Source organism: Chaetura pelagica, unplaced genomic scaffold, assembly GCF_000747805.2.
Source record: "Chaetura pelagica isolate M959 unplaced genomic scaffold, ChaPel_1.0 scaffold20, whole genome shotgun sequence".
Classification (NCBI taxonomy): domain Eukaryota; kingdom Metazoa; phylum Chordata; class Aves; order Apodiformes; family Apodidae; genus Chaetura; species Chaetura pelagica.
This window is the reverse complement of record NW_009951958.1, coordinates 2,337,394-2,345,259: the sequence shown is the minus strand read 5'-3', so window position 1 is coordinate 2,345,259 and position 7,866 is coordinate 2,337,394.

The window sequence follows — 7,866 nt, the reverse complement described above, 5'->3', positions numbered from 1 at the left end:
TGCTGAAATTAAAGAAACAGTGTCATACAAGACCTTGTAGCCTTGTAACCCAGGGAAAAATGTACATCAGAATATAGATATATAAAAACGGTAGCACAAGCTACAGAGAACAAAAAACCCATCAAAGAAAAAATACCAGTAACTGAATATTGTAGTATCAGCCTACTTAGGATATTCCTGACTTCGCTACTTTTAAACTAATCACAAGAAGGTCTACAAATAAATGCTGAATACCATAGTAAATTAACTCCTTAGGACTCAGAAAGGGTTATTACCAGAAACTTAAAAGTGCCTAGCACAAATAAAACTACTTTGACTAGAGGTACATACATTTTCTATATTTATTTATGGAAAAAAAAATTGCCAGTAAATTTTAACCAATTCACTTTAAATACATGCATGAAATTAATCAATATATTTCTGTAATTCAGTGTGATCTCTCATTTCTGTTTCCTGCTGTGTAAAGAACAAAGGTTTCTGGCCACTGTCTATTGCTGTGACATGACCTGTAAAGTGTGTGTCCTGGATTAGCACAACAAATTCCACAGCTACTCCTGACTAAAATAATGGGATCACCTGCATCCTGTCTGTGCTTGCATCAGAGGATGTCCATGCTTCCTTGTGTTAGTGGATCCCAGGAAAACATGGGCAGATGTTTCTGGATGCAACCTTAGAGAAAAAGAAAGAATTTGCTAATACATGGACCTTATATGTTCGTTTTTGTGTCATCTAGCAGTATTCAATTAGCACACAAAATAATGCATAATTGCGTTCTGAGATGGATTAAAGCACAAACAATTGGAACTAGGGACTGGCTTACAGACCCTTCATAAGACTACGAAGAAACCACAAACAATGGGGCAGAACAGTTACAAGATAGTTCCTTAGCAGGCAAGTTAGCAGCTTCATGGGCACGTATTTCAGACCCAATCTTGACAACAGCACACATCTGTAACACTGGTTAAAGAGAAAAACCTTGTAATAGTTACAATTTTAACTAAAAAAAAAAATACTCAGAAGGACTAACAAAACAAACAAAATAATGAAGCAAGTCACACTGTTTATCTTTATTATTTTTTTTTCACACAGGTAGAACTTCAGCTTCCCACCCAGAACCAACTGCTCTATAGGCTCTGTAGGCAGTCGCAGCCTTAAACAGTTTACAATCCAAGAGATCCTTCAAAGATAGGATATATTAATTTCCATTTTAGAGACAGATGAAATGAAGGCACAAAGCTGAAACTCCTCATCTATAATTTCATATTAAGCCAGTATCAGTGAGAAAAAAACCTCAAGGAATCTTGAGTTATAGCCACCTGCAGTAATGAAAAGGCTCAATTTTCTTACAAAAAGTACAGCTCAGTAGGAAACTTTCAGTTTGAAGAAATCAAGATTTACCCTGAGGCAATAATTCTGACTACACAGCTAATTTTATTAATGACAAAGTATTTCTTTTTATTGATAACATTTACATGTAAAACAACCTCTATAAACTGTGTACTACACAGGAGGTTAAAATGGTCTGCTAGAGAAGAAGGACTTCAGTTAACACATGGGGCTGGATATAGATAGAAAGAGCTTCTGTTCAAGAGCATTGAAGTAATTTCTATGATGTCTTCCTCTTGCTGTTCAGGGGTGTGCACATTTTAAATATTCTGACAATAAAGGCCTGTAAGACACTCATACTAAAGCTGTCTGTGCAGTGCTGTATCAGTGATAAAACCTAGACATTTTGTTGTCACTGACCTGAGATCATAGAATCATTAAGGTTGGAAGGGACCTCAAAGATCATCAAGTTCCAACACCCCTGCCATCAGCAGGGAACCCTACCACTAGACCAGGTTGCACAAAACCTCGTCCAACCTGGCCTTAAAAAACTTCAGGGACGGGACATCAACAACCTCCCTGGGCAACTCATTCCACCTCCTCACCACGCTTATAGTGAAGAATTTCTTCCTAATATCTAACCTAAATCTCCCCTCTCTCAGTTTAAAACCATTACCCCTTGTCCTATCACTATCTTCTCTGATGGAAAGCCCCTCCCCAGCTTTCCTGTAGGCCCCTTTCAAGTACTGGAAGATGCTATAAGGTCTCCCTGGAGCCTTCTCTTCTCTAGGCTGAACAGCCCCAACTCTCTCAGCCTGTCTTCATAGCAGAGGCACTCGAGCCCTCTGATCAGAGGCCAGAGATGAGATGGGCTCTCATAACTCATAGCACTGGACATCAACTCCAAAGAGCACAGTGTGCTTGCCCTGATGGCTAAAAGTGCAATTTGGATGGGGAAGGACAGTTATATGACTTGGTCTCATCAGTCATGACATAGAGCACCTATCAAGGTAAGCATATCTACGATATACATTGGAGATTGCCATGTCTTTACCACAAACTCTGCTCCTCTGTATATAACCCTGTAAAATCAAAGAACTGCTTGGCCTTTCTGGTGTTTTGGCTCACGCATTAGTTCCTCCTACTAAGAACATAATACTCAACTATTTTACCAATGAGGAAATAAAATACAGAGTATAGGTCTTCCTGTATTGGCTGTTCCAAAAATTAAACAACTGAAATCACCTCAGCAATTAAAAACATCATCAGCGGATTCCAAATTACATGGCCATGAGAATAAATAACTTACATAGATGGTTAACAAATATCAGAAGAAAAAATGTTTTCTTCAAAAGAATGCATAGGCTATTATTTACCTTTCTTCCCCAATTGGAAAAAAATTCTTTGCAGATTCACACAGAAATATGTGACATGCACTATTATTTCATGGTAGTGCAGAAGTCTTGCAACTGACTTTAAAAAAATAAATGTAACCACAGTAGTCTGTCAGGGTGTTATCAGCAGCTACCACCTGCTTAATCTCTCTAGCTTTCTTTACTTTTGCAATAAAAAGAACAAACTCTACCCTGATAATATGCATGTAACTTCTATCAAAGATTTCTAGCCCTCCTACCTTTACTGACCTCCCCATTTTTCAAGCATTTGTCCACATGTAACCTCCACTTTACAGGGGAGAATGCTGAAGTGCAGGAAGAGCTCTCATTCCAATAAAAGTCAATGGAAGTCTCTAACAAATGTCATCTGTTCAATTTTAGCACTAAAATTCCATGTCTGTGCTCACACTGGGAGTCTTTAACACAACATAGAACAGAGTTAGGTTGACTCCATGTCCTGAGCCTGACTACAAGCTTTAAAACTGCAAGAAAGAATCTAATCACTCCATCAAGAACATTTGAGACCTAAAGCTGTAGCTATTGAGTTTTATAGCATGCAAAGGACTGAATAACTAGAAAAATCATACAAAGAAATGTATACTTGTTTCAAGCATTTGAGTTGGGATTTTATTGTGCCAACATTCTTTTTACCAGAATAGTTCTGAAAATTACAAGACCACCATAAGTGATCCCATATGATAGTTTTCTAACTTTATACTCATTTAAAGGATCAACAGTAATTTACATACTTCCTCTTAGAAAGTAAAATCTCATTTTCTAAAATGAACACTCTTCTTTTTTTTATTAGAAGCTCATCATAATGCTAACTGAAGTAAATGGGTAATTTTTCACAAGTTCAAAGGCCACTGGTTGAAATCATATGTATCTATTATAAAAATAGGAAGCATTTGACTTCCCTTAGTTCTTCAGATTTTTGACCCTCTAAGCCAGGGCTGAGAATCCCAGGTTCCTCTCAGGCCTCAGAACATTTCTGCCACTTCCTTTCTGCAGCAGGTTACAAGAACTTTCTGACAGTATAAAAGAGAAACCATCTTTCTTAAAAATTCTCAGAGAACTTAATTATTCCAGGATAAGAAATATATAATGGACAACTTCAGACATCTGAAGGCACTAAGGTCACTATAAATCTGAATTTAAGTTCCAGACTCTAAGAGGAGATGAATTAATGGATGAATAATCAGAAATAAGGAATTTACACAATTTTGTTGTTTCTTTAAAAAACAACAAATAAATTATTCTTAAACAGTTGAACAAACTAATATCACCAAGAAAAAAAATAATCTTACTGGGAATGAGAGAACTTAGTTTAAGGAAAAAAACAACAAGAATGCAAAGCTGAAGCAGGAACACTCCTTGGAAACTTATGCTTGAAGCAATTAGGGAGCACAAGCCACAAACCACCATGCATACATTTCAGACAAGTGAGTCAGCTGGCCAGCAAAAGGTCCTATCCACCCTATATCCTCTGCACAAGTCTGAATATCCTGAATAGACTCAGCATGTGGGACAATTAAATTAACTAAAGCAGTTTAAATCCCACTGGCTTTCTATAGTGCTTGGCTCCTAAATCATTTAAGCATTCTTGAAAATGTTCCTTATTGGCTGAGTGCAGAACTACTCAGTGAGGCTGAACTTCAACCAGGAGAGAAAATTCTGTGCCTTGATGTACATTCCATTGATTCAATGAGGACATCATTGTAACTGTAATCAGACTTGTGTTGTGAAATGTCGAAGTGTAGAAGTATCTGTCAAAGCATAACAAAGTTGTGAAATAACTCAAGGCATTATAAAGTGGATTTCAATTTGCACTGAGATATGAAAGAATACAAAGCAAGTTTTCTCAGAGCATTAAAACCACTTCATCTTATAAATTCTTATTATTTAGTTTGTTGAGACCATAATTTCAGTGGAATGACAAAAAAGCTTAAGTTAGAATTAATGAAACCCTGTGACTGTGTTTAAATAACAAGCATGGGACTCCTGGAATTTGGACTTTCTCTCTCCCCTGGAGATTTTCCAAAATCTTTCCTATCCACTCCCACATCTGAGGAAGCAAGCTTTTGTTTAGGCAGGATCCTTTGGGAATGATGAATTGAAAAACATTACTTCTTGTTAACAACACCCTCAACAAATCATCTTGATCCTTAACATGACCTACTGTGAATAAACTCTGTCTGTCTACAATTACTTTCTTTGCCTTGCTAGTTGTGACAACCAAATAACACACAGTACATACTTTAGCATCAGACTTGCAAATGCAGAACAACTCAGTATCTTCCAGGTTTCCCATGAAGTACATGACATTTTCATGGTAAATTCAATTCACAGTATGAGATTTCTAAAAGGAGATTTCTGAAACTTCCTAATGCAGACTGTGGCATTGCCAGAATATCGATGAGCAAGGATTGCTCAACTAAAGCTCAGTTTCAGGTAGTGTCAGCTCCTACTGCTTTCTTCAGATCCATCATTCTTCACTTGAATCTGCATGAATAATGACTGGAAACCCAGCTGCTAAACCAGCTAGTCCATCTGTTACCCCCTGTTAATAAATGTATAATTATGTGCACTCTCACTGAAGAGCTCATGATTCACCAGGATTTTCTTTTGGGGAGGTAGTATAGAGTGTGCACATCTAAATGTGGCCTTGGATACTATCTTTAGGAGAACAGACATATTATTTAAATAATCGTTTTGGTATCTCTTCAGCCTGATGATAACATGAACCTGGCCTTGAGGAGCAAGTTTTCAGTTGAGACTCCTCTAGAAAGCTTAGTAAGATTTAAAGTTGGGGGCTATAACAAATCCTAGTGTCAGTCCAAGATTTTGTCAGTGACAAAATCTGACCTTTCAATACCCCTCACGATGATGCCTTGTGTGCAGAAGACAATCCTAGGCAGAGCACAGCAACCACCGGTCTAAAAATACACACATTAGAAACAAGACCACAAATTAAATGGGTGTTCACCCCATTATATCCAAAGAAATATTTTTCTAACACTGTATTCAGGTACAGAGGTTTTATAGAGTACAAAATGTCAAGAACTTTTCTTCCAGCACAGTTAAGATCATCTCTAGGACAATCCTAGGTTTCTGCTATATTGCTTCACAAAAAGAGACCAATTCAGTGTTTCCAGCTCTTTGCTTATCCAAAGTCAATGAAACAAGATTTCTACCCTCTTTTCATTTGGTGGAAGAAACACCGGATTCTTTTCTTCATATCCCTTGGTGTGGGACATACATGTGATTTTCTTTAACACAAGAACTAGCAATTTATTTCTTAAAACATAATTTCATAGTTCCAGCCATACAACACTTAAGGAAAACACAGAGCATTTGCCAAGAGGCCACCTGATTGAGGGCTGAGTCTACAGCAGTGGATTAAAGTAACAATGAACCAGAGCAAACACCACAGCCAGCTAATCAGGCTTGTCAAACTCTGCCAAATTCTGCCATGGCCACATGACAGAAGATACCAGTACACCCACAGACTTTTCTCTATGTTCAAGCACCAGGTAAATCACAGATTAAATCCTCAGAGATGTGGAAGTTTCAAGCTCCTCTATCAAGGGCAGTGACCAGAAGCTCCAGGGAGCAGGTAGCACTACTTGGCGCCATAGCTGCCCAGGGTTTGCAGAAAGAAACCTTGGCATCTCATTGAGACTGCTAGATACCATTATCACCAACAGTAAATAACAAAACCAATTAAAAAAATTATCCCTTGGTTGAAGTCACTAGCTGAAAAACATTTTCTGAGTTGTTTTGGTTTTGCTTTGGTTTTGTTTGGTTGGGTTGTTGTTTTTTGGAACAGGATGAAGTTTGCTAAAGTGGAGTAAAACAAGACTTTGAGCAAGTTAGAACAACAGAAGTTTGTCCTGTAACTATCCTTAAAGAAAGCTAGGAAATCTTGTTAGTTAAAAACTACTCTTGTTAAAATGAAACTTTCAATGTGTTTTGAAAACACAGGCAATCTGAAGTGACAGTAATTTATTTTCAGGAAAAGAGAAACTAGACACCTGATTCTGAGAAGATAAATGTTTTTTAAAAATACATTAAAAGGCTGTGGAAAATGTTAGTTTACCTTCCTGAAATTCCCATACATCAAGAAATCTTTTCCATTCAGATTTGCAAATATACTAAGGCCTAATTGCAATGTTGAAATAAAAAGTATATACATTCTACAGCTTTCTTAATAAATGTTCAAGATCCTTAATTAAAACAAATATTCAGTAGTACTAGTTCTTCCATTTAGACCCGAAGTAATTTTTAATAGGAAATCTAACTGCCCAAACCTGTGATTTTTTTTTTGGTGAGTCCTGTTTCTTTTACAACCAGAGGTTTATAGGTCCACACAAACTGCTACTATGTATTTTAAAACGTCTCTGCTTGTTCCAGTGGGGCTGTCTAAATTGGAACTACAAGCAGCACCCTCAAATGTTTTCTACCCAGCACGGACAGACAAAATTTGAGAGCATTAGGGTAGGTCAACAGAGGAGTTGCATTTATATAATTTAGGTGGAATACTGGTAAGTGCTGCATTATTTCTACAGATAATACTACCCCAGCAGATGCTACTATAGGAATAGCTAATGTACATTCAGTCTCTGAAGATTCCCTTTACAGACATTCCAGACAGTTCTAGACATTTTACAATATCCTAGACAAGCAAAGGGTCAAATTTTTCAAGCACTGCCTCCATTTCTTCATATATAATCACTATGGAAACAAGTTCGAGAAGTGACACACATAAAGCCAATAAAGTTGGCACAAATTACTGCTTATTATTTATAGTAATTCCCTACGTATGAAATATTGATGAACAGATTATTGTAAAACCTGAGCATTATAATTACCGATACATTTATTTATTTATTTTCCCCCTACAACGTGAAAGCAACGGGCACAACCGCTGATCATTTCATGGAAGCAGCGTGCGCGGCAACATGTTCCTCCCTGCTGCACTTCAGATCGCACTAACCTTTAAATCAGCCTGGGCAGGGTTTGTTTGGGTTTTTTTTTATTTGGCGGACACCGCAGCTCAGCACCGCGCTCCCGCAGCGCCCTCAGGACCATCCTAACTCCCACAAATCCCCTCCAAATACCCCTCCATCCCTTTCAGAACCCATCC